Genomic DNA, 9,220 nt, shown 5'->3' with positions numbered 1-9,220 from the left:
GCCAAAGTCAGCTGCTCACTTAATTGTCAGTATGTCAGAACCATGTACTGTAATTTTATTACCTGAGCTAGAACAGCTTGGTTGATTAATTGTGATTGTTCCCGGGTTTAGCCAATAGAACTGAATGAATTAAAAGCCCCAAGGTTTCAGATTTTTTCCCCCTATATAAGACAAACAATTTTAAAGCTTAATAAGGCAACGACCACTTGGCAACACACAGACTGTTTTCCCACAAGCAGGTCAAAAAAGCTCCTCTCTCCTGTTAGGTGAATCTAGTTAGGAAACCAGTTTGCACCACTACAACACCAGTTCTATGCTGAAATACCAAAGTAAAAAGCCACAAATCTTAGCTTCATTGTTATATAGGTTATAACTTATGAAAGAGCAAAGCTGAGCCTCTTAAAAGAATGCATTTTTAAAAGTCTGCCCTGAAACCTGACATCCCTTGAAATTATACCTAAGGTGATGCTAACCTACTTGCCTAGAAATAAAAATTTTCACAGCAGATTACTATTACAAATATATATACATATATGCACACGTTATATAGTGAACTATATATGCATAACTCAGGAGGTTACCTTAAACATGCTGACACTATTAATCAGAAATAAGCAATATGGTTTCTACAGGACATTTTAAAATATTATTGATATTGTTACTACATTCTTTTCTTAAAATGTACACACACAAAAAAAACCCACCCTAGAATTTAACAATTTGCATCACCCTGTTTTGTCCTTAGACTTTTACTTTGCACTCTCTGGTTTCTGCCATCCAGTGACCTGAGAGCAGAGTGTTTTATCTCTGTTAAATGACAGACTACATTCCTACAGTCAAGAATACTACAGAAAAAGCTTCTCTCAGTCTCTTTTGTACTTTAAATAATGAAGTTTCCCCTTCAGCTTGTAATCAGAAGCTCCAGGAGTATTGCCAAATGTGTGTTTCTTGGATACCAGGCAAAGGCTTCCTGTCTACCATTTATTTCTTTAGTTTCATTTTCTGAGTCAAGATGAAGGCTCCAAAAAACACTCATTCACAATTTAAAGATTTGCAGAAAGGAAAAGGTTGTCTTCACTAACTCTTCGAAATCAGTAGGAAAACAGAAAATTTAATTTTGACTGTTTAAGTTCAAAATTCTTTTCTGATTAACTATTTCACGAAAAAGCACTGAAGTAACATTAAAAAGATCAAGGAGATACAGACCTTGTCATAATTTGGATACCTAGGAAATAATCTCCAAACTTATTAAAGGAGTGAATTTTCCTTCTTGTTTCCTCAAAAGTGAATGATTGGGAAGTAGAAAATTCACTTAACAAACAAGTTTGATCTCTACTGAAAGACAACACGGGGAGTTACAAATCCTAGCTATGATCCTGAGACACTCATGAGAGCTGGTTGCACTTCCCATGAAATGAAACAGAAAAGTGGCCGTGGTTGCCACTCTCCATGACACAGCACTTGCCTACACTGCCCTGTTAGTGCAAGATCTATTGCAAACATAAGCCATCCTCTGCTTTCAGTTTGTTGGCCATTTACAAATCTTTTTTTTTACCCTTTTCTGCTGTTACCTGTAGGTTTCAAAATTTATTATTTTCCTTTCTTTTTGAAAGCATGACTTTATTCTTCTCACTATTATTTCTGTTACCAGGTCCAAACTGGAAACACTGGATTGTATTCAAATTGGTTTTCCCCATACTAAAATATAATCAACTTCAAGAGCTATTTTAACAGGAAATACGGACCAGATTTTGCTGAAAATTACAGTTTATTAAATTTACAGAAGTCCTATTACCAAAATTATACCAAATTTAATTTACTGTCAGTTTAGTAGATTGTGTTTCTAAGCCTCTATTTTCAAGTTACTATGGAAACAATTCCTGACACTTCTATCCTAACCGAAAATCTGAGATGAGTGATTTTAATGTAAAACGTTTAGTGCGCCGAAGTGAAGCTGAAGGGGGGTTAAGCAGGATTTTAGGCGTGAGCACGGCGGAGGCAGGTTCAGGTGGGAGCGGAGTCATTTCCCGAGCAAGAGCTCCCTCGAGCGGCCAGAGCGGCGGCGCGGGGGCTCCGCAGCGAGCCGGGCACACACGGGCCCAGCTCCCCACGAAAAAGCATTCCTTCAGTGAAAGGAGGCAGTTAAGAGGGACAAGGAACACACAGGACAAAAGGAAGTTCATAACCTTAATTCTGAACCTTAAGAATTCAGCTCAGGTCAGCTGCATCTTCAACTGTCACAGACAAACAGAATATATATATATATATATATTTAAAGTCACCAATGACTTTAGATTTGGAAAACTGCCACATTTTAAACACCAGGCTTTTCTCTCTTTCATTTTTTATTTCTTCAAGATTTGCTGATAAAAATGAGAAAGGAACAAGAATGTTCTGTAAATTGCATGCTTCAGTTTTAACTGGAAATTAAGTATGCCCATTTCATCTTACTTGAGGTGACTAATTTCTTTCCAGATAAAAAGAAGATTTCAAATTTCAAATTTATCTGAAGATACTCAAGATGAACCACTGTAATTGTTCTTCTAGGGTGCCTGCTTCTCTGGCAAGCATGGCAAAACAGGAAGACTTCAGCAAGGCACTGCTTTCAACAGTGCATTCGCACGGCACCAGAGCCACAATCCTTATCACAGATCCAGTCCATCTCTGCTTCGCCGCCACATGGGAAATTTCCGGCATGCAGGAAAAAAGCAAATAAGCCGCAAGAGAAACGAGTTTAAAGTCCTTTACCGCAGACTTTTCCTAGAGGGTGCTGCTAGCATGTAACACAGCACAAAGCACACCCTGATGACAGCCATCGTTTGGCACACGGTCTCAAAGAACTGTTCCCAGCTTTAATCAGAGAGGGTTGGAAAGCATTCCAGGGAGAGCTCTGGCCTTGAGAAAAGCCGGGGTTTCTCAAGCCTCTGACCTCTAGCTAAGAACTATTTTGTCAGTGACTGCCACCTCCAGTTCAACAGAGCTCAGCCACAGCCTGGCTGCGGGAGCTTCCCTGGCCGCGGCTGTGCGCAGGAAACCCGCCGGGGGTGGGCGCAGACGGGCAGGGGGCTGCAGTGGGTGCCCCTGGCAGAGATGAACAAAGGGCAACGAAGCATTTCTGACGTTTCTCTTGGAATTTTTTTTCACAGGCAGCAGGTGCCAAATTCCTACATTCCTTCATTCCTTACAGCGATGAGGGGAAAAAAAAAAAAAAAAAAAGGAAGAAATTTCCAATACTTGTCTAATATGCTAAGTTGCATGTCCAAAATAATACAGACTATTTAAATGACATTTAAAGGTGGGAAAATTGAATACACAAAGGAAGATTCCCATCACAGTACCCTTTTATCTGGACTCTTCCTGTTTCCTGATAACTTTGCAAACCAGATCTTAGCTGGAGATGCAGCATTTAGCTCATGAAAGGAAGAACTACTGTGCCCTATTAGGAGCATTAAGCAAAGCGTCACTGGGGCAAATTCTTTAGAATAACAACTTCATATCACAAATAATCTTAGCTGAGAACAAGGTAGTCTGACCTTTATTTTTGGGGAAGTTTGATTAGATGACCTTAAAACTCCCAGTCTTATATGTGAACCCTGTGATCAAGTCAGGAGAGCCACCTTTGAATATCTTAGGTATTACTGTTTCTCACAAACCCTTTCATTATCTTTTATTCAGGCCTTTTTTCCCCACTTCGAAATTAGAAAAAAAAAAAAAAGTCATTAAGTAACACAGGAAGAGATTGTATTTCTTCACCTTTCCCCCTTCCCAGACCTCTCAGAAGAAGTCAGAAATGAGTCATTATTCAAGAGGAGTACAATGATGATAACAAACTACACAGAGTACAAAGGCAGCAGATGCATGAATAGACAATTCCTGCTTTTAATACAAGAAAGGATCTGCAAGTAAATTTTAATATTTCTCTCCCCTAAGTTCTGTATTATTCCTGCAGACTAAAGAGATTGATGGTAGCTGAAAGGCAAAAATCTCACTTTCAGATACTCTGTCCACATTATTAGTTCAGTGACAGATAAAAATACTATTCTGATTTTAACTTGTTATTCAAACATGTTTCAAGTTGGAAAAGATCATACTCTCATTGGGTAAAGCTCCAGACTTGCACTTATGCTGAAATCAATGGTAAAAGTCAGATCAACTGGAACAAGTCTGAAGCTAAAATTATGAAATAACCTTTGGAACTACAACAAATAATGCAATAGGTATTGGTGCATGGTTAAACAAACTCATAAAAATCTCTTTATAAGGACAGATGTACCCTTTAGTACACAGCTCTTAAACAGAATTCTTGAACTAGTTAAGAATTACTGCTCCAGCTTGTAGAAGTGTTTCATGTTAGAAAAGTTCAAATGTGACAATCCTCTACATTTTGTCTATGCACAAAGATCTATCTTGTACATAAAACTTTTATCAGATGCACTTCTTCCAAAATAGCACATAACTCTAGACATCAACATTTTGGCTATATAAAGGACAAGAGAAAATGCAGATACCTTCCTAACTTAAGATGAAATATTATTCCTTGTTGTTTTGTAGTCTTTACACTCACAAAAATAACTGTAGTGAAATATTTTGTGTAAACCAATTTATCTGTGACACAATGTAAACTGGGAAGTGTGTGTGCAAGAGAAAATGGAAATGTAGAAATCTGATATTCAGCAGTTTCTACTAAATTCCTTATGCATTTCCTAAGCACTGATTCTGTGTGTTGGTCTATTAATAATTTGACTTTTAGCTATAATAAAATTACAAATACAAGCTTAAAGCATAGATGAAAGAGTCACAATTCATCATCAACTGGAACTCAGTAACAGCTTTCAGGAATCTCTTTACCTGTTGAAGGACAAGACTGACAAAAGCTGGGCTGGCTTTGTTTAAGATGGTTTATGGGTAGGCTTATGAGCAGGTGTGGCTTCCTCTATAGAATAAATAAGTTATTCAGTGAACTGTTTCTACAGAATACTTCCATTATAGTTGACACATATCCTAGCCTCAAAATAAGAGGCACCTTTGCTGTCTCCTTTCTTCTCAAAAACTATGTTGTACAGCAGATAGAGCTTCAGAGGCAACTTATTACCTGCAGAAGCCATATTACTGTTGGTTTGGGGGTTTTGCTAAAGCATTCTTAAAATAAGTAAATATCAAACAACTGCTGTTTGTCCCCAGTCACCTTCTCTAACAGTTTCTTTCATCCTGGTTTAAATCTTTGTACAGCCTGTCCAGCATTACCTTACCACTACTCTCCACAGCCATTCCCCTCTCCTCCTCCTTTTAGAGGGCCTGGTTTACCTGTACTAGCTGCAACATACTTCTGGAAAATTTAAAAATATCTAAAGGTGTAGCAACAGGATCTTTACATTTATGTGACAGAAAAAACTCCTTGTTACTCTCCTTTTATTGAGAACAGGCCTTCCCATAAAGAACAGATATAATACAAAGTAATAAATGACAAAACGCTTTTTTTCACTGAGAATGTTTCCACCCATTACAGAAGCCAGGCCCTAAGAGAAGAGACTGTTAAAAGCAGATAGTTCAAAGAGATGCAAACTTTAACTGAATCCAAATTTTAAGCATGAAAACACAATACCTGCAGGAATTCCATCACCACAAAAACCTGTGTAAATCTGTGTTTGCATGCAGAGATGGTGGGTTTGCAGGTGTTTGTACCAAAGGTAGCCTTCATCTGAACAATGTCTGTTGTTCTAACTCCACACGGAGTTAAGTGCACACAACCAGCAGGGCTTCAGAGTAATACTTGTGAACAGTTCCTACAGCGTAAATGAACTTGAATTGTCAGTAAAATCAAAAGATTGCAGACTTCCAACTCAGGGACTTTCTGCACACTGGGAAAAAAGAAAATTCTCATATAAAGTTGTGACTGAAGGAATAACACAGTTACACTACAAACCCTGGTAACTAAAAGGAACAAACAACAAGGCCACTTCTTACATCTCAGCTGTTACATTCACTGTCACACCCTAATCAGTTGAAACACTTTTTCCAAACACAAACCTTAATAAAAACATTTTTGTCTACTATCATTACAATAGCATTGAGATCTTTAGGAAAAGAAGGAAGCTGGACTTCATTCAGGATCTTATATAACAGCAAGACTGCAACAGGGCTGGCTGATCTTTTTTCAGCATTGATTTTTATAGTTGTTCTCCAAAATCATGTTTCAGCAAAGATGCTTTGGTTTTTCTGGTTTTATATACAAACAGTGGGAAATAAACTTCTCACAAACATTCTCAAGTCTTAAGTTAGGATCTTTGAAAGGTATTAAGAAAAATTTCTAAAAAATCACTCCATTTTATTTAAGGTAAAACATTGATTCCTTACAGAAACTAATTTTCACAACACCTTTTTTCATTATTGATATCTATATAGCATACCTGTGTCACACCTCTGTTGCAGTAAGTTCTGCATTCCATTAAAATTCCTCAAAGTACAGATTTAGCACATCACAAACAGCAGACAAGCCAAACAATTATACAAGGTGAACCTGCCAAATAATACCAAAAATTATGATTAGAATAAAATAGTAGTGTGTTGATACTTATCCAGGATTAAGACACAGACACAGAAATGCACAGACTGTTCTCAAACATTGCCTAGTACAAAGCTTCCAGGGAAATCAGTGATAGGGGTTCCAATCAGCTGTAATTCAAATGGAGAAGGAAGGTCCTTGCAATGTCAATTTTTCAATGTGTATATGCATGCACACACTTTTTAGCTTTTTATATACATAGGTGTTTTTTTCTTTACTCATCCAGCTCTTATTACAGAATAAAATAACAATCCTTTTGAGCTTTTTCTTGAGCTTAGGAAAAAAAAGGTTTTCATCTTGCTAAAGACCATTATAAATTCAGCCTGATCATCTAATTTAGTACGTCATAACTTCAGCTCAGACCCCGTATGCCAAGCTGTGTTGAAACTTTCAATTTATCTTGCTCTGGCTCGCAGAGGAAGGTTTGTGACCAAAAGTTTATTAGGAAAAGATAAGGTTAATAAATTTAATTGGTATAGTTTTCTGATCACTCCCAGTCTTGAAAAAGTTCTATATATAACTCCTAACACTGTTCATCTCACAGAAATCTCTCACTGAGGAAGAAATTTAATCACTTTCCCCCAATCCATGTCACTCTGTGATCCCCAACTCTACACCCAAAATTTCCAAAACCTAAATCCAAAATCAAAACACTCTATTTACAAAAAAAAAAAAGGATTTGCCGCATGTCCTTCAGATGGAAAAAATCCAATAAAGCCCAAGTGCCTTGATAGCTTGGCTTTTAAAAATGCAGAACTCTTAAATTCTTCGAGCTAACTCAGAAAGAAAATCCCTTAAGCCGTCCCCTCCCTGCTCCTCCTTACAGATCCCCATAGTGCAGGCTTTTTAGCTTGTTTTGTACTACCTGCCAGTGTTACCCTCCTCGCTGATGTCTGCTTTAATTTTGTAAGGAAAGCATTTTGTAATTTTGAAAGGCCCAGCACTTAGATAAAAAGTAAGTAACATTCTGATTTTTTCCTCAGTTATGCTCAGTTGGGGTTGCAGGCAAATGACAGACCAGGGAGACGGTGTTGGCATGAGATTCAGTTAACTGAACAAAATGTGTGAAATTACTGACATGACATTAAAAAATTCACTAGGAATTACAAATAACAGTATGAGGGGGTGCCAAAGTTACAGATAGTGCTGTGAGGGCAGCTGGGTGCCACAGGTGCTTAAGGAGGAGTTAGAGCAGAAACTGTCAGACAGCAGAGAGAATTGGAAGGGACTGCCAGGGACATTCCAGGGACTAAAGTCATGCAAGGTCACCACCTCGGGGTAACCATGTCAGTACCACCGTATAAGGCTGGGATTATCTAAGTAACCCAAATCTGAGTGCAGATGTAGCAAAACTGGGGCCAATGTGGAACAAGTCATTAGGGGTGGATTGTTTATCTGGGAGGAGCCTGCATTGGAAAAACAGAGGTGTAGTGACAGCAGAAAACAGAGCCAGGAAATGGCAAAAGGAACAATGTGTGCAGCTCATTCCTGGTGCTGCCCAGAGGTACTGTCAGGCAAAGCCCTGGCTTTCATCACCACGCCCAGGCAGGACAATGGGCCAGACCTGTTCTGACCATAGCAAAAGCTCCAGCCTGCCCCCCTGGTCAGGAGAACAGGGAGAGGCAGGCAGGGTGCTCTCCCTGATCAGGGAGGGAACAGCTGGCTGCCACTGCTGGTTGTGCCCTTTAGAGCTGCCCACTTCCTAACAGGCTCTTCAGAGTCCTAAAATTCGCTACAGATTTCATGTCCTTTGTTCTTTACTGGCTTGCTAAAAAGGTCCAGAAATCAGACAGTGGGCAGGATACACTAACTGCCTTATCTCATGAAAGCTAATACCAAAAACATTTCATAGAATGGCCATATAGTCTCAGAAATTTTTTTTTTTTTTTTTTTTTTCAGTGTAACTGCATTCTTTAACAGTATTAAACAGAACAACTTTTAAATATTTAAATCTGATCGTTTAGTAATAAAAAAGGAGTTAGTGATACCAAGTCATTCTTTCATGAACACATAAAATAACTTCATAAATAAGCCTGAACAGGGGTAATTTCATTTGCATAAAATAAAATTGATGTCGTTCCAATTTTTGAGTGATGAACATGATTGATATTATTTTATTTCTAAGAAATCATCATTAAATAGTCCATTTTAAAAAAGAAATTAAATTTGTTTTATACAAAGAATGAAAAAAAAAAAGGCCTGAAACAATAACTGAATTTGAATAGTCCTTTTTAGTGCCAATGTAAGGCTAAAACAATACCCCAAAGAGCTGAGAAATGTGCAGTCTATTTAGAAACAAACATTCATATATCTACTGCTTTTTATCACATTGTGTGATAGTAATAACATTAGAACTAAATGAAAAGCTCTTATCTAAAAGAAGAATAAATACATTTTTTAAAATTAAAAATACATACAAAGAGAACAAAGAATGTGCAAGTGATACCAAAAGACGCAGGGGAGGACACATTTTTGGACTTCAAGGGAAGTCTCAATTTGAAGGTATTTTGAAAACAATTTAAATGTGAGATAAGGCCAGCTGTGTGTCTAATGCATTCTGTCAGTACAGCTCACAAGTCTATGGTAAAAGCAGTGTGCAGGAAGAAGCACCACCTTGCTCTTCATCTGCATTTGAATTTAATAAAAAGCTAATCATCC

The sequence above is a fragment of the Lonchura striata genome, chromosome 11 (assembly GCF_050655825.1).
Source record: "Lonchura striata isolate lonStrDom1 chromosome 11, ASM5065582v1, whole genome shotgun sequence".
Taxonomy (NCBI): Eukaryota; Metazoa; Chordata; class Aves; order Passeriformes; family Estrildidae; genus Lonchura; species Lonchura striata.
The sequence above is the reverse complement of the archived record's forward strand: the minus strand, read 5'-3'. Positions refer to the sequence as shown.